Genomic DNA, 21,434 nt, shown 5'->3' with positions numbered 1-21,434 from the left:
AGTTTCCAACTTCTTGTTTATGATCTACTCTGCCTTGCAATTCACGTCATCGAAATCGAAATCCCTTCTTCTCCTTCACAAATTCCGAGACCAAACACTTAATTCATAAACTTCCATTTCAGATCCAATCTTCCAATTTGGAAGAGTGATGACGCTATTATCCTTGTTTTTACACCATAGCTAAACCACGTCCCATATTTTTTAAGAGAATGGAGTGGGCGACGGTGCATCATCTGGATCTACGGCACGTCGGTCGAGTTTTTCACAAACCATTACAACCTCATGCTGCTGCTTTTCACCCTATCCAAACTCTCATTGCCGCCGCGATCGGCACTTACATAATCGGTAATTACTTAGGTTTCTGATGATTGATTTATGCATTTGTTTTTAATAAAAATAACAATTTGTTGTTTTTGTTGTTTTTGTAGAGTTTGATGCTATAACAGGAAGGAAATTATCGTCAATTGATATTGGCGCGTCCGTTCTACGCATGGCTTATAGTCCTATTACTAGCAGCCATGCTGTTATTGCTATGGTTGAGGTTAGTTGAAAACACTCGCAGTTTCCGCCTTTTAATTTAACATTTTAGGAGCATGTAAATGTTTAGTGATTTGTGAATTATTTAATGTAATTTTAGGATGGTACCATTCGGTCATGTGATTTTGATACGGAGCGGAGCTGGGTTTTGCATTCACCTGAAAAGAAAATGGAACCTATATCTTTCGATACGGATGTTCATATGGCATTGACCCCTTTGCAACCTGTTGTTTTTTCGGGTTCCACCGCAGGATGAGCGTAACTGGTTGGTTCGTTTTGTTCATTCTATAATGATGCTTTGTTGTTGTTGTTGTTGCAAATTGCAGCAATTTAGTCGCATTTTTAATTGTGAATTGTTTTGTGTGAAGTGGTTGGAACGGTTGATGGAGGAAGGGCTCCAACAAAAATAAAGACTGATTTGAAGAAGCCTATTGTAAATCTTGCTCGCCATACTCGCCATCCTGTCCTGGTAATTAATTTTCGTGTTAAAGACTGATTGTTTTAGTTTATTTTTGCTTGTTGTCCTCCGACACGGCAATAAATAAACCGTAATTTTAATCCTCTATGTTTATGAAACATGAAAATAAGTATAGTTTTCTCAATGCTGTTGGAAGTGCTAGTGAACGAGAAGGTTAAATATGATGGAAGTATACAAGGTCATGGTTGAAGCAAAGGCAGTTAACCATTCATCATGCCTGTATTGCCTGCCTTTACGTTACCCATGCATATTTAAGAGCGACTGATTTGTGTGGTCCTTTTAGACATGGATAGAGACAGATACTGTTGGAAGTTTGAGACTTTGAATATCTGTTCATTCATATGGTTGAGATGCCAGCTTGTGTATGGATACATGATTATCATATGGTACATGTTTCTGCCTATTTGCTTTATCATATTGGCAGATGACAAAGATAGCTTTCCATGGACGACCTGCGTAATATTTCAGCTGGAGTGGGTGACACTTGAATCTTTCCATGGCTGTACCATAAGTTCACATTTGATTTATTAAGAATCAGATCATTGGGATTTGGATTATAAACAAATAGCGGATAAAATCTTCTCAATCAAATTATATTATCAGATCAGATTTGGTTAAGATATTAATGAGGTTTGATCCATTGCAATTTCTGATTGCTTCATCATTCTGACTGCTGAATACTGTGTCTAAGATTATTGACTTCATGTTCAATAAAACTTCTACCTGCTGTTCGGCTTAATTTTGCATTATTTCTTCCAGTATGTTGCTTATGCAGATGGCTTAATTCGAGCCTACAACATTCACTCATACGCTGTTCATTACACATTGCAACGTAAGATTGTGGAAAATACCAGTATTTTATTTTTGAGGATTTATTATATAGCCTTCTTCAAACACAGTACACTCACCTTTTCTTTCTTTGCTTCAACTTTGCCGTTGATAATACTATTAAGCTATTTGGTGCTGGTGCATTTGCTTTTCATCTCATGCTGGAATGGATTTTTGTTGGTCATAGACGTGGTACCCTTTTGGTGTGGGATGTCTCCACATAGAGACCTAGTAAGATTGGAATGTAAGTTGTTCTGCTGTTATACTGCTTTCCCGTTGGTTTAACAGGCTATATCAATGAGTTTCTGACATGCTTTTCATTTTTAATTCTTTCCTGATTTTTGTTGTTTAGTTTTGCTAATAGAAATTGTGAAAGGAGAGACTACGACTCTTCCTTTACTGATGTGTATAGAAATAGCTATCAAGTTAAATTTTGGTATCTTTCAATGGTTGGTTAGTTCATTGATTGGAAGTTAGTGAGTTCACTGATTGAAAATTTCTGAGTATAGTTTTGATGAATACACAATGTTCAAATCCATTTTGAACTAGCTATTAAAAATGCAATTCTATACCTTTTTATAAACTATAAATTTGGAAGTATCAGAGTTTTTTTTGTCTTCAATAAGTGGTTGGGAAAGCTAGAGTCTCGTTGTTGTTGTTTTGATATTTTGAAAGATAGAGTATGTGAATATAACTATACAACCAGAAAGTCAACATTTATCGAAGTAGAAAACCAATGCTTGAATGCGGTTCTTTTATATGAAATATAGGTGTCTAATAAAATCAATTCAGCGATGCACACATGGAGCAGGTGCACTCGCGGCTCTACTTAATCGTAATTCTTTCAGCTTTTTTAAGTTTCATACCCCAATACCATCCTGCAAATGGCAATAGCCTCATCATAGCTTGTCAATTCAAAAAGTATACACTTTTTTGCCAAGAAAAATATTAAAGGCAAAAGTGCATGTAATTTATAGTGTCATATTAAATTTGACCTTAGGCTATTAGTTGGTGCAAAAGAAGAAGTTTTTGTATTTCAATTACAAGGTTGTGGTGATGGGTTTTGAGTCTCCAGAGTTGCCACTTGATGCAGAAGTGTTCAAATGGCCATGTTGGTTATAGAATCTCTTACAAAACCTACTTTGATTAGGCCACTGTTGGCAATAAGCTAATGAATTTTTGGAGAAGCTTTGATTATTCCATTTCTCAGCTGCCGTGTGCTTGTTATAATTGGCTTCACTTCTATCTACCTTATGTGCAATTTCAGAACACAAGTAGGCTCCCAACCAATCACATCAATTGCATGGCTTCCGGTGTTGGGGTTACTTGTTACTGTTTCTAAGGATGGAACTTTACAAGCATGGAAAACAAGAGTGATACTTCATCCTAATAGACCTCCGATGCAAGCAAGTTTTTTCGAGCCTGCTGGTTAGTCACTGTTGTTTTGAACAATCATCCTGCTACAATATCAAATAATAAATTGATGTATTCATGTCTTTTTATATGGATTCATAAAGTTCTCTTAGTTGTAATTGAAAGCTATTTACTTCTTATTGGCGGTAAACACAAGGCATCTCTCATTCCCGTCCCCCCATCATTCATTTGACCCATCATACATTTGAGCTTAAGCCCAAAGGTTGAATTTAGTTGTTGATGCTAACAAGGAAGGTCACTTCTGCAGCATGTTTTCTTTCTTTTTATTTGTCACAATGTAATGGATTTAGTGGAGTGTTTTGCTTCTTTAAATACTTTCTGTACATAATTTAAATAAGTTAAATTGTTCCTCTGGGCTAGAAATGGAAGTCTTCTATAAAATGTTCATGGGATGGGGCTCAAGTAATAGAAGAATAGAAAGGTCAGGAACAGACACCCATGATCCAGAGACTTCAGATGAATTTTGATTGATGTTTTGATGTTTTTATTTGTTCTTTTGTCATGTAATGTTAATGGTAGTCATGCTGACTAATCCTTCTTTATGCATGCTACTATACAGGAATTGAATCAATTGACATCCCGCGTGTTTTATCTCAACAAGGAGGAGAATCAGTTTATCCTTTACCAAAAATCAAGGCCCTAGAAGTTCACCCCAACTAAATTTAGCAGCTCTTTTGTTTGCAGTTAAGCACAACCACCTTTATTGGTCAAATTCGAATTGTTATATCTGAAGCTTAAAGTGGATTCTTTTTTCTTCATGACAGAATATAACTGGTGGTGACATTGTAAAAAGTAGGGCTGCTTACACCAGGGATGGAAGGAAACAGCTTTTTGCTGTTCTGCAAAGTGCAAGGGGATCTTCGGGTGAATGGTTTTTTCATTCTGGAATCCTGGATATGTCAGGAGACTCTTTAATAGGAAACATCTTTCAATTTATTACAACTGATTTGTTAGCACACTGGGATATTGATTATTTAAAGTTGCAAAATGATCTTATTTATACTCTGTTTGGTATAATAACCTATTCTGATTTTACTTTTACTGCATTTTATGTGAGATGATATGTACTGATGTGGTATGTGGTATAACTTGGAGAAACCAGTCAGTGTGCTTTGTAGTGTTTTAGGGCTTAGAACATAGGTGATTTTTGGTTTATAGAACAAGAGACTTAGGTTTTGTTTATTGAACTGTGGTTGAGCATATTATGATTTGATGGTAATGCAATAGCTGTTAGATGGCTTGAGTTCTAGGCTCCAGTTGCATGGTTTACTAGCAGCAAGAAAATATAGCTTTAATTTATGAATTTCAGGGAATTAGGATCCTGGAATTCCTTACTATAGAAAAGGGTTGTGCTTGAATGGGATTTAGAGATGTAGAAGCGTGATGACCAGGTATGCTGAAAAATTGAAGAGGAAAAGAGTTGATTATTGTTGTGAGGGGGGGGGGGGGGGGGATTTTGGGGGAATTAAATATATTTGGGGGGGGGGGGGGGGGGGGTGGAATTTTAGGAGAATTCAATGATATTTGTAGAGATCTGCTGTTTCTTCAGTTATTTAGTGTACATGGATGGAATAGAATGCTTTATCTTCACGATCATTTTCTAGAATAGAATAGTTTCCCTCTTTTACTGTGTAACTTTGGTGGTTATTTGAGGTGTTGTCTGGGTTGATATTGACTAAAATGGGATTCTATCTTGAGACGTTGCTTTTCTTTTTGGAGGATGTGTTTGTGTGTTTCATGCCTATGAAAGTTACAAGTTATCAATATCTTGAAAGTTACAGTTGAGTTGTGCCTTCTCTAGATCCAAATCATTGTCAGAAGGTTAAGTGAGAAGACTCTTGTTTCAATTGAATTATTTGAAGGAAAATATAAAAGTTGAGTGATGTAGAGACACGTGGAGATACCAGGCTATATTTTTCTTTTTTTGTTCTTCAAAGTCTTTAGCCTAGTAGTATATCTTTTCCCCTAACTCATCCATCCCAAACCATGTCCTAGGTTCAAACCTGAGGCCTCCATCTATTGAGAGGGGCAGGAGGCACTGGACTAAGCCTGGTGATTTTTGAGTGCTATTTACCATTACTATTTGAAGTGCAGTCATCATTTGAACTAGACAGTAAACGATCAGAACTCTAGCACTGGAAAGGGTCACAAGAATGCAAAATATTAGAAACATTTGGGTACTTTCATATAAATGTTATTGCTCTATCTCTTTGACATCCAAATATGGGAGAATGTTGCATTGTGGACCTGGATGCAAATTGTGTTTCATCATTTATTATAAGTTAATCAAATGCTCGTGGCAACTTGAAAAATTAATGACCTGAACCTCATTATTCCTTTCCACATCAAACAACTGATTTAAATTTTTTTCCTTTCCAATATCTTTCCAAATTATAATAACTTGTTCTGAATCTGGATGTCATTCATGGACTGGACATCACCAGGACCATGGAAAAGCTTTACCTAGTTTGATGTACTTGAAGTTGCTAGTTTTGTCCTGAAACAGAACATTTCTGGAGCAGCCTAAGAGCTACAGTGGATACCTGATTGGTTGTGTTCACCCCTTGATGCCTGGAATTAATTCAATGAAGATATGTTGTCTCTGTTTGGAGGCTTCCTCTTTGTTCCAAGATGGCAATGATTTAAATATTCTTAGGTGTCTTTGTGAGAACTTCTATTCTAGCTTCATTGGGTTGCTACGACTTAGCTCACTCTGTTAAGTCTTTGCTTGTAGTTCAGAGTCACTAAGTTGTTGAACTTATCATCATATGTTCCATTATTCCATTGTTTTAAAAATTTAGTTGCCCTTCAGCAACATGGAAGTGCTGGTATCCTTGTATTGGCAGGGCTGGCATGTGTGAAACATACTGAACGTATGTTAAAAATATTGATTTTTATTTGCCAGAGGCACCACAGGTTCTTAATTTCATATACTGTGATTCCTAAATTTTGAAAGTAGGAAGGTTGTTGTTTAATGGGAACAACTATGGTGAATGAAATTTGATTTCATTATTTACGATCTTTATATTCTTTTGCAATACTTTCTGTTTTTAAGATTGGATGATTAAGTTGGCCTTTTTTATGCTGTCTTGGCTCCATCATATTATCATGTTATTGATACAGTGAATTTTTGCCTATTGTCTTGATATGCTAATGGTAGAGGTGACTTGCAGCTTCTGTTTTGAAAGAAAAGCTCTCATCCCTGGGCTCATTAGGAATTCTGGCTGACCATCAGCTTCAAGCACAACTGCAAGAGCATTATCTCAAGGGGTGAGTTTGAACAATTACCAAGTTATTGGTTCTGACCAGCAGAGGGGAGGCTGGTCATGTATCTTTGTAGAATAGTTGGCTCCACCTTTGGGTGGGTTGGTGAAATCTATTATAAAGAGGGAATATTGGTGGTGATTGTTTGGATTTTTCACAATTCATATTGAGCTGGCAATCGTGCATCATAGCTGCCTTTTATTCTGTGCTCTGCTATCAATGCTTAACATGCAATCTTCTCCTACTGCATGAAATAATGAAAAAGCTTATTTTTCATTTTTGTTTTGTTGCATCATTAATGAAAAATTATTAACCTTTGTGGCAGCCAGAGTCAGCTGACAATTTCAGACATTGCAAGGAAGTCATTCCTTTACATTGTATGCCACTTCCCTACCGTACTAATGCTATGATCCAGTCGAATTCTGTGTTTTCCTTGCGTTATAAATGTTAAATAATAGGACCATCATTATTTTTTCATAGAAAAGAAAGGTTACTGCTCCTGGAACCTGGCTTTTACATTACTTGTATTGTGCCTAATCATCTCTCTTCCTCTTTGCTGTGATATTACTATTGATAAATAAATGATTGAATTATCAATATGGGAGGGCATAATGTAATAATCATTGAGCCTAGCTGTGATAGGATAAAAAGTTTTAACCAAAATTGTGAGACTGTGACTTGTGTTTTTATGTGTCACACCTCTTCAGTGCACAGTTGAGTCCATAACCATTGTCCTATTGGGTCTAGTTCAGTTCAGTTTTCATCAGAGTCCTGTATAAGGTCGAAGGAAATACAACCTAGGTAAAAATATGCTTGATTTGTTGATTTCAGCTGGATTCTTTAACCAGACATTGAACAGATTATTCTACTGGAGCCAGAAAAACAAGCATTTCCTTGATTCATTGAATCGGAATTTCTATACGTTATTATAATTCTTTATTGTTTGTCATCCATCTGCTTGAGTTCATTGCATAGCCCAGAAATCTCTCTAGAAATATCCTAATTTTGGGTTTTGAACTGTCTTTCTGTTCTACTGCTGAGTCTTGAACTTCTCATGAGTTTTTGCAGCATATCATGGAAGGCCATGCCAAAAGTGCTCCCATATCTCGGCTGCCGCTCATCACTATTTTGGATACTAAACATTATCTAAAGGACATTCCTGTTTGGCAGGTAGCTGAATTAATTATTTATTTCAATTGCCATTGCCTGATTTTGCATCTGACAATGCTTGTTTCATTGGCAGCCTTTTCATTTGGAGCTAAATTTCTTTACCAAAAAAATAGAGTACTTCATTATCCTGTCAGGGCTTTTTACCTTGACTTCTTAAACCTCATGGCATATAATCTCTGCTCTGGAGCAGATAATATCTACAAGAAACTTCACACATCGGTAATATCAAGACTAATGTCCTTTTTTTATGCAGTGAATTATTGTGAGGCAATGTGTCTGTACTTAAATTTCAATTACTTGATCCTTTTGCTTGCTGCTAGGCCATTTCATAATTTGAGCTGCTAGATCAAGTTTAACTTCAGATTCCTGGAAACGTGGTATACCATGCAAAGTTTGTGGTGTACAGTAAAAAACAACATTTGTTTTTGGGTGTTTATGAATTCAATGTCTCCACAAATGAAGTATTCCTTTATTGGGAAAATGCTGATTCTCGGCCAGCCAACATAGAAGGAAACACCATCAAAGGTATGCTTGTCTATCAAATGTGTTTGTATATTGCCCATTGTTTTGTGCATGTGAAGGTATAACAACCCGCCAATCACTACCTTTGCTGCTTTATGATTTTTCTAGGTCGAGATGCAGCCTTTATTGGCCCAGGTGAAAATCAATTTGCAATTCTTGATGGAGACAAGACTGGAGTGGCTCTGTATATTCTACCAGGAGGAGCATCAAAAGAAACTGGTGATACAAATTTATTACTTGAAGAAAACCATTCTGCCAAAACAAATGATGCCTCTCTTCGGGGTCCTATGCAGTTCCTGTTTGAAAGTGAAGTTGATCACATTTTTACCACAGCACTAGGTGCTTCGAGAAATGATATATTTCATATTTGATATCATGTCCATTAATTGCATAAGATGATGACCCAAATCACACTTTGTTGCAGAGTCAACTTTGATGTTTGCTTCTAATGGAAGCCATATTGGCTTTGCAAAGATGGTGCAAGGATACAGGCTTTCAACTTCAGTTGGTAACTATATATCAACAAAAACTGAAGGGAAAAAATCAATCAAGTTGAAAATGAATGAGATTGTACTCCAGGTAAATAATTTAATTTTCTGAGCAAAACATAAGATTTATTGTTTCAAAACAAAATGCCAAAGAAAAAACAAAAGACCATGGATATAGTTGAGCCTTAATTGAGAAGCAAATTCCTATTCTTATGCCCCAGTGACTATACAGAGTCATCACCGATCCTTTTCACTGTGAGTACTGAACTGTGCTCCACAGGGAATGCTGTCTGAAGCAAAATGTCAAAAAATAGCTGTGCTGCAGTGAAAAAGCTGGATCATAGTTGTTTACAGTTAAAAGATCCCTGATTGTCAATGTTGCAAAAAACCCGCAGAATTGTATTATCCTAAAACACATCACTTCGATTTGGAGAGCCTGCCTCACCTGTATGCATATGGGCCTATGGTCGATATGTATTTCTGTAGTAGATTAGTTTAGGTTGCAGTCAATTAACTTTGAGTAGATTTTATAATACATTATTCAGTTTTAATTTTAGTTACTGCCCATGGTTGGTTAAATACATGCTTGGTCATTGCAGTGGCTCAGGCATGCTGCATTTGATTGGTGTGGGCGAGGGTCTTGTATAGAATATACTCAATAGTTTACATCCTGACTTGTGTTTTTGAAGACTGTTGCATTTAATGAACATGAATACATGCTTGGTCATTGCAGTGGCCCTTGCATGCTGCATTTGATAGGTGTGGGCAAAGGTCTTGTATAGAATATACTCCATATTTTACATCCTGACTTGTTCTTTTTTAAAATTTGCATTTAATGAACATAATGAATATTTTTATAGTTTTTCATGCAGCTTCTCTTTCTACAAACACCAATTGTAGGGAAACCAATAATAAAGGTTAAAACAAGAGTCCCATACTGTTGTCGCCTTGATCAAACTGCCACCTTCAAGTTTTATCACAATTAGGCCAAAGTAACAGAGAGTACATTGTTATCACCTTACTAATATGTATTCAGTTTGACAATTGATGCATTTTTTTACATAGTTGCATCAAGAAAATAGACTTCAAACTCGCTGATTATATAAAGCCTGAAACTTAACTTTTTAATCACTGACCTTTTATATGTAATATCAACCATTTATTTGGTTTTGATTGGGTGAAAACCACTGTGTACCATGACATGAACGTGCAAAGATGTTTTAAATTTTGAATTTATTTACTGAAAACCATGGCACTGTTAATTGCTGTTATAGGTGCACTGGCAAGAAACTCTTCGAGGCTACGTTGCTGGGATATTAACCACACACAGGGTGCTTATGGTTTCAGTGGATCTTGACATACTGGCAAGCAGTTCCACAAAATTTGATAAAGACTTCCTTCAATATCCTAAAAAAGAAAATTTCTATGATGGAAGTGGTCTCTTTTATTGATGATTTTAATGATATAATTGAAGTATCATATTTCTTTGAACACTTAATTTACGTGCACTTTAGATCCCTTTTATGGCTTGGACCTGCTCTTCTCTTTTCTACTGCCACTGCAATTAGCGTGCTTGGCTGGGATGGAATTGCGAGGACAATTCTTTCTGTTAGCATGCCCTATGCAGGTACATATCTATTTGTATTGTGAATGGTTAGTCCTTTTGCTGTCATAGTTTGGTGTTCTCAGAAGTCAATTTATGCCATTATTGCAACTCTAGCATGCACTATTATCTTCCTGTTGATTGGTATTACTCTCTCTGTGCAGTTTTGGTCGGTGCTCTGAATGATAGATTGCTGCTTGCTAACCCACGGATGTTAATCCCAGACAAAAGAAAGGGGTTGAGATTAAGAGCTGTCTTGTTGGACTCCTTGAACCTCTTCTTATTGGATTTGCCACAATGCTACAAACTTTTGAGCAGAAGTCAGAAATACTGTACCAAATAACATCAAGGTTTTGCTTCCCCTCTTTTGCACAAGCTATCTTTTGTGTCCGGTGGCATTTATTTGAATCATGAAACAAAATCTTGTTCCCAATGCTATATGAATTATGACCTTTTGCACTTCTCATACATTTTTCTGCAATATTAGCTGCTTGTTGCACATGAATGCTAGAAACCTGACTTCTCTAGTGTGTTATCTGAACGAAGGTTTGACAGCTTGCGTATCACACCAAGATCTCTCAATATTCTAGCTAGAGGTCCTCCTGTTTGCAGAGATCTTTCAGTTTCATTATCTCAAGCTGGTCCACAGTTTACTCAGGTGAGTGAAATCTGATGTAGTACTTCCCACATCTTTGTTTTTCATCTAAATAGTTTCTGAACATGTTGTATGACAAAGCCAGCTGCTGCAGGGTGTATATGCTATCAAAGCTCTCCATTTTTCAACTGCTTTACCTGTTTTGAAGGATGAGTTCTTGTGTTCTAGAGATTATCCAAGGTGTCCTCCATAACAATTTTGAGTAAATGGCTGAATGTCCTTTCCACGAGGATTGTTTCTATTTAAATAAGAGTTGTTATACAACCTACTTTGGTAAGAAAATATAAACAGCTAATACACTAACTGCTAATATTCTAATATAGGTAAGAATATATATACAATTTAATACACTAATTATGGTTAAATAAATCTCATAATTGCAACCATAATTTTTGTAATTTGGATCTATAATTTCTTCCACTGATATTCCCCCTCAAATTGATGCTGGATGATCAATAAGCATCAATTTGTCAACAAGAAAGTGATGTCGGTGCTTGGAGAGAGCCTTAGTGAACACATCAACAGTCTGGAGAGTAGTGGAGATATACGAGAGAGAGATAACACGAGCATCATATGCTTCACGAATAGAATGACATCCACTTCAATGTGCTTAGTACGCTCATGAAATACTGAGTTAGCAGCAATCTGAATGGCACTAGTATTATCTGCATAAAGTGGAGTAGGCTCAACTTGAGGAAATCCAAGCTCACCTAAGAGTCCCCAAAGCCAAATAATTTCAGAACAGGCAGAGGACATAGCACGATATTCAGACTTAGTGGAGGACTTAGACACCCGATCTTGCTTCTTACTTTTCCAAGAAACAAGAGAGTTACCAAGAAACATGCGCCACCCAGTAATTGAACGGCGAGTGTCAGAACAACCAGCCCAATCAGCATCACTATATGCAACCAAACGAATAGGAGAATCCATAGGGAAGAAAAGTCCTCGAGCAGAAGTGCCATGCAAATAGCGAACAATGCGATGAACAACAGCCAGATGAAGGTGTGTAGGTGCTTGCATAAATTGGCTAACTTGTTGAATAGCAAAGGAAATATCAGGCCGAGTGATAGTGAGATAGTTTAGACTCCCTACCAGTTGCCTGTATAAAGAGGGATTAGATAGAAAATCACACTCATCACGACGATATTTAACATTCACTTCCAAAGGAGTATCAACTGAACGACCTTCTTGAAGACCAGCCAAAGCAATTAACTCTTGGATGTATTTATACTGATGTAGAAAAATACCAGTAGTAGTAGAATGCACCTCAAAGCCTAAAAAATAATGTAAAGGACCTAAGTCCTTCATATGAAAAGAAGACTGAAGACGTTCTTGAAGCTGAAAAATCAATGCAGTGTTAGTCCCTGTAATAACAATATCATCAACATATACCAAGAGCAAGACGATTCCTTTAGTAGTCTTGCAAAGGAATAAAGAGGAATCATATTGACTCTGGACAAAGGAGAAGCCAAGAAGCGTTGAGCGGAACTTATCAAACCAAGCACGCGGTGCTTGTTTCAGAACATAGAGAGATCGTTTTAGCTTGCAAACATCAGTAGATGCTGTAGAAAAGAACCCTGGTCGTGGAGTCATATATATCTCTTCCTGAAGATCTTCATGCAAAAAAGCATTCTTAACATCCATTTGTCGCAATGACCAGCCCTTAGAAGCAGCAATGGCTGTAATAAGTCGCACAGTTGTCATTTTTGCCACAGGTGCAAAGATTTCTTCATAGTTTATGTCATACTCTTGATGGTTACTAAGTGCCACCAACCTTGCTTTATATCTGCCAAGTGAGCCATCAGACCGCAACTTAATGGAATATACCCATTTACAACCAATGGGCTTGATGCCAGTAGGACATGGAATAATATCCCAAGTATGATTCTCCTCAAGAGCCTGAAATTCTTCTTGCATAGCTTTGTTCCAACATGCATGTTTAGTTGCCTGAGAATAAGAGGTAAGAACTGTAGTATCATTTAAAATAGCAGAGAAACTATACCGATCAGTAGGACGACAAATACGGGAAGATTGTCGAAGAGCAACTGGGGTAGGAACTGGATCAGGAAGGATTTGTGATGCTGGGGGTTGTCTTCGTGAATAAACAAAACCGGGTTGATACCGCATAATTGGTGGTGAAATATCATCAAAGGTAGGAAGAAAACACCATTGGAACAAGGTATGTGTTGCTAAAAATAACACTCACGTTCAAAGAAAGTCACATTTCTGGATATGCGCAGGCGATTAGTAACAGCATCATAACATAAAAAACCTTTTTGACCAGCACTATAACCCATAAAAGCACATCTTGCTGACTGCACTGTAAGCTTGTGACGCTAATGAGAAGGCAAGTGAACAAAGAAAATACAGCCAAATGTATGTAAATTATGGTAATCAGGATGCATGTCGAAAAGACAATAGTAAGGAGAATCAAAATTCAATTGTTGAGAAGGTAGACGATTAATCAAATAAACTGTAGTGGATAAAGCTTCCACCCAAAATTTAGGTGGAACTAAAGACTCTAAAAGCAATGTACGAACCATATCCAGCAAGTGACGATTTTTACGTTCAGCTACCCCATTCTGTTGAGGGGTATAAGGACATGATCGTTGCGAAATGATACCTTTCTGTTGCAGAAGAGCCTGAAATTTATGTGAAATATATTCACCACCATTATCAGACCGGAACACCTTAATGCAGGTCGAGAATTGTGTTTCAATATAAGCTAGAAAGGTTTGGAAAGCAGTGAAAACCTCAGCTTTGGTGTGGAGAAAATAAATCCAAGTAAAATGACTGTAATAATCAATGAAGGTCACAAAATATTTATACTGTGCATGCGAAATAACAAGAGCAATGCCCTAAACATCAGGGTGTATAATCTCAAAACATGTATTAGCATGACTGCCAAAAGCAGGGAAAGGTAAAGTTTTACTTTTCCCTAGTTTGCAAGTAGAGCAATCAAAAGACAAGCTATGAGTAGAACCCTTATCTTTGTGACCAAGAAAACCACGCTTCATTAAATTAGACAAAATAACATTATTTGGATGACCCAATCGTTTATGCCAAACTGTTGTCTTATTGTCAACAATAACAGAAGCTAAAGACAAAGCTCTAGGAATAGTATATTGCAACAAAAATAATCTTCCCACTTTAGGCCCCCTTGTGATCACCTTCCCGGATATTTGATCCTGCACAAGACAACCATTACGAGAGAGATGCATATCCCAATTATTATCCACCATTTGTCCAACATAAATTAAATTAGTAGACAGCCCAGGAGAAACAAATACATGAGGAAAAGAAGGTCCAATATCACCAATAGCTGTAATCGGGAGATTACTACCATTAGCAATCTGAATATTTTGTGTGTCACTATACTCCTGGAGATTACACAACAAATCAGATGAGCCAGTCATATGATTGGATGCTCCAGAATCAACAATCCAAGAAGAAGAGACAGTATTACCTTGACCCTGAAGTCCAAACGTAGAGAATGTAGTGATAATCATTTGTTGTATCATTTCTGGAGTGACAGTGGTTATGGAAGTAGAACCAGGAATATGATGGTTTACAACAGCAGCTTGAAAAACTTGTGCTCTCCGATTTTCTGGACGTGTGGGACATTCTTTAATAATGTGTCCATTCCGCTTACAGTAACTGCAGAATTTCTTGCCACAATTATGGGCAATATGCCCATACTCCTTGCAGCTATAGCACTGTATGGTTCCTTTGTCTCGATTCTTCCCATGAGCAGCATAAGCAACATTGACAACCTCAGATGTCTCCTTGGATTCACTTATTATAGATTGTGTAGCCATTCTTTGTTCTTCACGCAATAATTCACCTAGACAAACATCCAAAGAAGGAACTGGATCTCTATTCAGCAACCCAGCCCTGGCAATCTCAAATTCTGGTCTTAGTTTCATCAAAAACTGATCTTGCTTACTAACTTCATGAACAGCTTGAAGACTAGGTAAGGCCTCTTTAGACGCCTTAGAATAGATAATACCAAAATATTCGCTCCATAGATTGACAAAACCATAATAATATTGCTCAATCGAGAGATTACCTTGACTGAAATTGTTGATCTCAAGTTCAAGTTGAAAGCGTCTTGCAGTATTATCTTGATGATATATACGCTTTAGATAATCCCACATCTCTCTAGCTATACCAAAAGAGCGTAAATTGTTCACCATATGATCTTCAATAGATGCTAAAATCCAAGAAATAATTCGAGCATCCTTTGTCTCCTATTGAATAAATTCTGCATCATTTGTAGGAGCAGGAGAAGTCCCGTCAATATGCCTCCAAAGCTCCTTCCTTTTCAAAAACATCCTGAACTGAAATTCCCATGCCGCATAATTCTTGCCTGTAAATTTGATACTCAAAGTTTCTGTAGACATTCTAAAAAAAAATCAAAACTAGAAATCTTAAAGCAAGACTGAACGAAGTTGTTGATTAAAAGATTAATCAACCTAAAACAAAAGACAGATTAGAAGGTTACAGAACCAGCTCTGATGCCATAACAATTTTGAGTAAATGGCTGAATGTCCTCTCCATGAGGATTGTTTCTATTTAAATAAGAGTTGTTATACAACCTACTTTGGTAAGAAAATATAAACAGCTAATACACTAACTGCTAATATTCTAATATTCTAATATAGGTAAGAATATATATACAGTTTAATACACTAATTATGGTTAAATAAATCTCATAATTGCAGCCATAATTTTTGTAATTCGGATCTATAATTTCTGCCACTGATACTCCAACCTCGCATTTATTCCACTCGTTTCGACAGTTGGGATATGCCTGTAAGAAGTAAGCAGATGAAAAATATTTTTGCTTGTGCATCTATGTTTTATCTGCACAGTGATTAGTACTTTTTTATTATTATGGATGTTTGTAAGGCGAGACTGTCAAGGTGTGATATCTTTATCAAGTCATGTTTCGGCGAACAACATTCTAGAGGTTGTAGCTCATTTGCACAACTATTTGTGTCAATCACCTCACTTTTTTGTGATTGCTTTTCTCTAAACTCCCGCAACTTTCTTATCTTTCATTCATTCATTCATTCTCCTTTTTTGCAATTTCCTATTTCTTTTTGAGAACTTTTTGGCATTCTCTGCATGTGTCAACAAGAGTTTTGGTGTTTGGGTCTCTTTTCAACAGTTTCTCCACTCTTTCCTTTATTAATTTTGAGAAAATTTGAGTCTTAAGGTCATCTAAATCAAATACATTTATTTTAGGATAATTTGAATATATTTTTATTAGTCTTTTTCTTTTAATGGAGGTCAATAATCTACATTTTTTTATTTGTTCTTTATTGTTTGAACTTTTTCTGTTAAATCTATCACAGTTCTCTGATTATTTTTTTTGTTTCCAGACAACATATATGTGGTTTTTGCATTACTAGTGTGCTCTTTTCTGTAACGTTAATACAAGTTCTCAAGAATCTCCTCCACACTGTTTTATGGAACGCCTTTATCCAATTAATGTGCCATTGAACAAACATGGATGGTTGACACACTTTTAATTTTCTCCATTCCTCTTATATTGTCTTTGATAACAGGTTTGAGTTTTGAGTCATCTAGACCAGGCGCATTCATGTGAGGAATTGTACTTCTTGGTTATTTTTTTGGGTGAAGAATATTTTAAAGATTGCTTCACATTTTGGTAACCATTTTAGTCCACTGCATTTTCCCACAACTTCCATGATAATAAAAATGGTCTTTGTTCTCTCATTCTTGTTTTCTCCCCCCTCCACATGAGTGAACAGGGAATTTGAATGATTAGTGTTGCATTCATTCTAGAATGAATACAATTTAAAGTTGCTAGAGAAAATCTTTAGCCAAAGTGAATTTTTCTTCAAGTTTCATGATATTCTTTTTGCAGATTAAAATTTGTGTTGCCTAAAACATTAGATCTGAGTACTGTTGCGCTTTGTTTTTGTAGTATTGTGAATGTGAATGTAGTATTTAGAAACATGTGTTTTTATTTTCATCTTACAATCAAAGATTCTCATTGTATTGATGTGCTGAATGTGAAACTTCATTTGTTCTGATTTAAGTTGTGATGATGGTTATCTGTTGTGGGGTATAGTTCTTGTTGAATAGCTCTTTCTTTCTTTGGTTCTAATTTTTTTTTTTTAATATAAACAACTTGTAAATTTCAAATTGCTGGTATGGTCAGTTTGATAGTGCAAAAGAAACTTTTGAGGTCATTGTAGATTATGAAAGCATGCTTGATTTGTTTATATGCCACCTTAACCCTAGTGCCATGAGGCGTCTTGCTCAGAAACTGGAAGAAGAAGGTTTGGATTCAGAGTTGTGTTGGTACTGTGATAGGATTTTACGTGTCACGACCCGAATCTAAACATTACATTACGAGTTCGCTCTACTGGCTGGACACAAGGCATTTTTGCCAACTTTGCTGCTGAGAGCATGGTTCCCAAAGGTCCAGAATGGGGTGGTGGGAACTGGGAAATTAAAACTCCTACTAATTTGAATAGTGTACCTCAGTGGGAGCTGGCTGGAGAAGTGATGCCATACATGAAGACTGATGATTGTACCATACCAGCCATTATTACTGACCGTATCAGTGTCTACCTGGGTTCAATTAAAGGAAGAGGCAATGTTGTTGAAGTAAGGGAAGATAGTTTGGTCAAAGCTTTTATACCTGCAGGTGACAATAAGCCAAATGGGCTTCCCAATTCCTTAGCTAAATCCGTTTCCAACAAGTCAAATGGTCTGCCTGCTGGTCATGTGAATCTTGATGCTTTGATGGGTCTGGAAACTCTTACTAAACATGCAGGTACATCTGCTGCTGATCAACAGGAAAAAGCAGAAGAGGAATTCAAGAAAACAATGTATGGAAGTGCTACTGATGGTAGCAGCAGTGATGAGGAAGGAGTGTCAAAAACAAAGAAGCTGCAAATTAGAATTCGGGATAAGCAAGTTTCATCTACTACAGTGGATGCCAACAAGATCAAAGAAGCTACAAGGCAGTTTAAACTTGGTGATGGTTTAGGCCCACCTATGAGGACAAAATCATTAACTGGCTCCCAGGATCTTGGTCAGATTTTATCCCAATCTCCTACTAGTGCAAATGCAGCTAGCACTGCCCCAGTTTCTGCCCCTGCTGATTTGTTTGGTACTGATCCCTTAACGCAGACTCTGCAAGTATCACAACAACTGGACCTATCCCAGAAGACTTCTTCCAGAACACAATACCTTCCCTGCAAGTTGCAGCATCATTGCCTCCTCCAGGAACTTTTGTTGCAAAAATGGATCAAATTTCTCAAGGGGTTGGAAGGAACAATATAGCACCCAACCCAGCTGCTGCTTCTGTGACTGATATTGGTCTTCCTGATGGTGGTGTTCCACCACAACCATCTCAACTAGCTGCCTCAGTTGTGTCCATTGGACTTGTTGATGGTGGTGTCCCGCCATAAGCTTCTGGTCAGGCTGCCATTCCACCTCATTCTCAAGTTCAAGTACCTCAGGTCCAGCTTTCTACACCTCCTCTTGATCTTAGTGTTCTTGGAGTTCCAGATTCAGGAAAATCTCCTGCCCCTGCATCTGCGCCATCATCTGTGAGACCTGGACAGGTAAATCTACTAGTTTTTTTTTGCTTTAGTTTCATTTCTTTGATTTTTTACATTTTTTTCTTAGCTTGCCTTATCCAGCTCACTGTTTTTATTCTTGCGGCTTGGCTCATGATAGGTTCCCCGAGGGGCAGCTGCACCTGTATGTTTCAAGACTGGACTTGCACACCTTGAACAGAATCAACTACCTGATGCCCTGTCCTGTTCTGATGAAGCTTTCCTGGCACTAGCTAAGGATAACTATCGTGGAGATGATATCAAAGCTCAAGCAACCATCTGTGCTCAGTACAAGATAGCAGTAACTCTTCTCAAGTTACTTTGATGTCATTTAAATTCTGGGATTCAAAAACAGTTTTATTACCAACAAATATGCATCGTTAACTGGCTGACCAGTTTTGGCTCAACTCAAGCTGGTTGGGTTTGAATTGAAACTAGGGGACTGAAATATAATTTTGTAATTTCCTTAGAGTCTATTAAAACAAGATCTGTGATTGTCAATACTTTCATTGATGTTCATTACAGATCTACTCGATGCTGTCCTTTTTTTCTTAACTGCATGAATCTCTTTCGTCAAGTTATGCTCTATCAATGCATTTATTAAACTATTTGCCATCATTTAACATCAGCATTCGAGGTCCCTTCCTCAATGTCAGAAAAAATAATGCTTTAGTATTATTTGGTCAGGAAATTGCACGGCTGCAGAAAGTGCAAGGCCCAAGTGCACTCAGTGCAAAGGCTGAGATGGCTAGATTGTCAAGGCATCTGAGTTCTTTGCCTCTACTGGCAGAGCACCGAATAAATTGCCTCCAAACTGCCATCAAGCGAAATATGGAAGTGCAGAACTTTGCATATGCCAAGCAGATGCCTGAGCTGCTCCTGTCCAAAGCTCCACCAAGCAAGCAGGATGAGTTGAGAAGCCTGATTGACATGTGCGTTCATAGGGGTTTGTCCAATAATTCTATTGATCCTTTGGAAGATCCTTCCCAGTTCTGTGCTGCGAGGCTCAGCTGTCTTTCAACAATCAGATATGTTGTGTGCGATCTCTGCGGAGCCAAATTTTCGGCTCTCTCTGCACCTGAATGCATAATCTGTGGAATGGGAAGTATTAAAAGATCAGATGCACTCACAGAGCCTGTTCCTTCACCATTTGGCTGATGTCCAAATGAGGAGATCTTGGCTCGCTCTTCTCTCAACTGCTCAGGAAATCTGGCCTGGAAAATTATCGGTTCCTTCCTTGCCCGAGGAAAAGTTGCTGCTATGGAAATGTGCTTTGAAGAATATCAGCACCAGTATGCTTGGAAGGGAATTAGCGGCTCGTGTAGTAATTTGTTTGTATTTTCTTTCATGTGCTCAATCTTTTTTACGATCATCATCCTGATTTTTTATTGCGATGTTTAGCCATAGAACATAATTTATGCAAGAAATTTTGCAGAATATGTGATAGTTTCATGTGATTTGTAATGTGTAGGCGTTGAGCATCAGATTGAAAGTTTTCACTGAAACATGGAGCACTTTTACGGGGTTGCTAAACGGGCATCCTCTCCGAATGGCGTTGAAGTCATGAAGATGACAAGGGGCTAAAAATGTTCTTCCCTACGTCTGCTTGTTCCTCTCTGACACGTCACAGTACCAGTCCTTGTGATAAAGTGAAACTTGGGCTGCTCATTTCTACAGTACCAAGATCCCTTCTACTAGTGGTTTTTTGAACAGAATAACATTTGATATGGCAATGAAGATGCAAGCTGGCTTTGAAGGATTCCCTGCCACATGGTAAACACCATTTCCACCGGCCCTAAAATTATTTAGTCTTTACCACCGGTGCAGTAGTTTCAGCCACTATTGCCCCCTGTGCATTGTCGCATTCACTGTGGTGGACCGTTTCAAGGTGGAGGGTAGGACAAAATAATCCTTGGGTGATTTGAGATGGCTAATTGCATACACGGACACCTACACAAGCATTACTAATAAAATATTCAATTTCCTTGGTTAATCACCTAGAGTGTCTAGTGTGTTTGGGTGGGAGGTGCAGTAGTTTTTTTATTTAAAGGTGTGAACTACAATCTAAAAAAAAAAAGGTGTGAACTACAATCCTTTTAAAGTATATATTATATTTTTTTAAAATAAAAAATACATGTTTTTTATTGAAAAAAAGTCACCACATCTCTTATACAAACACATTACGGTGTGTTTTAGTTGTAGTTTTTGTTTGAAAAAAATTATTTTAAGTTGTGGGTTTTAAAATTAATTTTTTTTTTTATTATTATTATTATATATATATATATAATATTAAAGATTGATTCTTATTTATAAAATAAATAAAAATAAATTATTTTAACTTTTACAACCTAAGATTTAAAACACAATTACTTAAAATGTCATAGATTTTTTTTCATTATTAAACAAATAATATAAGCTATGAGTATAGTAAAAGATTTCTTTAAAAGTTAGGAGCACACTAATCAAGAATCAACTATTTAAGATGATGTTATTTGTACTCATTTATTATTTGTTTTGCTCCTACCTTTCTTTTCATTGTTACGGTGTTTAAACTTGCACAATTTGATGCAACAAAACAAATATACCGTAAAGGAGCCTTTTGCCTTTTCTTCCCTACACGAGCGTAATTTCATACCTCTATAGTATTTTATAAAAAATGTTTCAAAGTGTTTACATTTTAATCTTTATACACATTATTCTTAAAAAAAAAAAATTCTTTATACACATGGATTAGTCCAAGGGACCTTGTTTCATAGCAAAAAAACAAAAAAACAAAAAAGTGATAGAAAAATTATGTAAAGTACAGGTCAGTCCCTAGACTATCAGTATATTCATAGTTGGGTCCTTATAC

General features: G+C 36.9%; 1 pseudogene; it reads left to right on the top strand.

Annotated features, from left to right (window-relative positions):
- The first annotated feature begins 4 nt into the window (after positions 1 to 4).
- Positions 5 to 20,077, top strand: LOC105113264 (uncharacterized; annotated as a pseudogene).
- Positions 20,078 to 21,434: the final 1,357 nt, after the last annotated feature.

The sequence above is a fragment of the Populus euphratica genome, unplaced genomic scaffold (genome assembly GCF_000495115.2).
Source record: "Populus euphratica unplaced genomic scaffold, PopEup_1.0 scaffold406.1, whole genome shotgun sequence".
Taxonomy (NCBI): domain Eukaryota; kingdom Viridiplantae; phylum Streptophyta; class Magnoliopsida; order Malpighiales; family Salicaceae; genus Populus; species Populus euphratica.
Note: the sequence above shows the minus strand (reverse complement) of the source record. Positions and strands in the feature narration are given on the sequence as shown.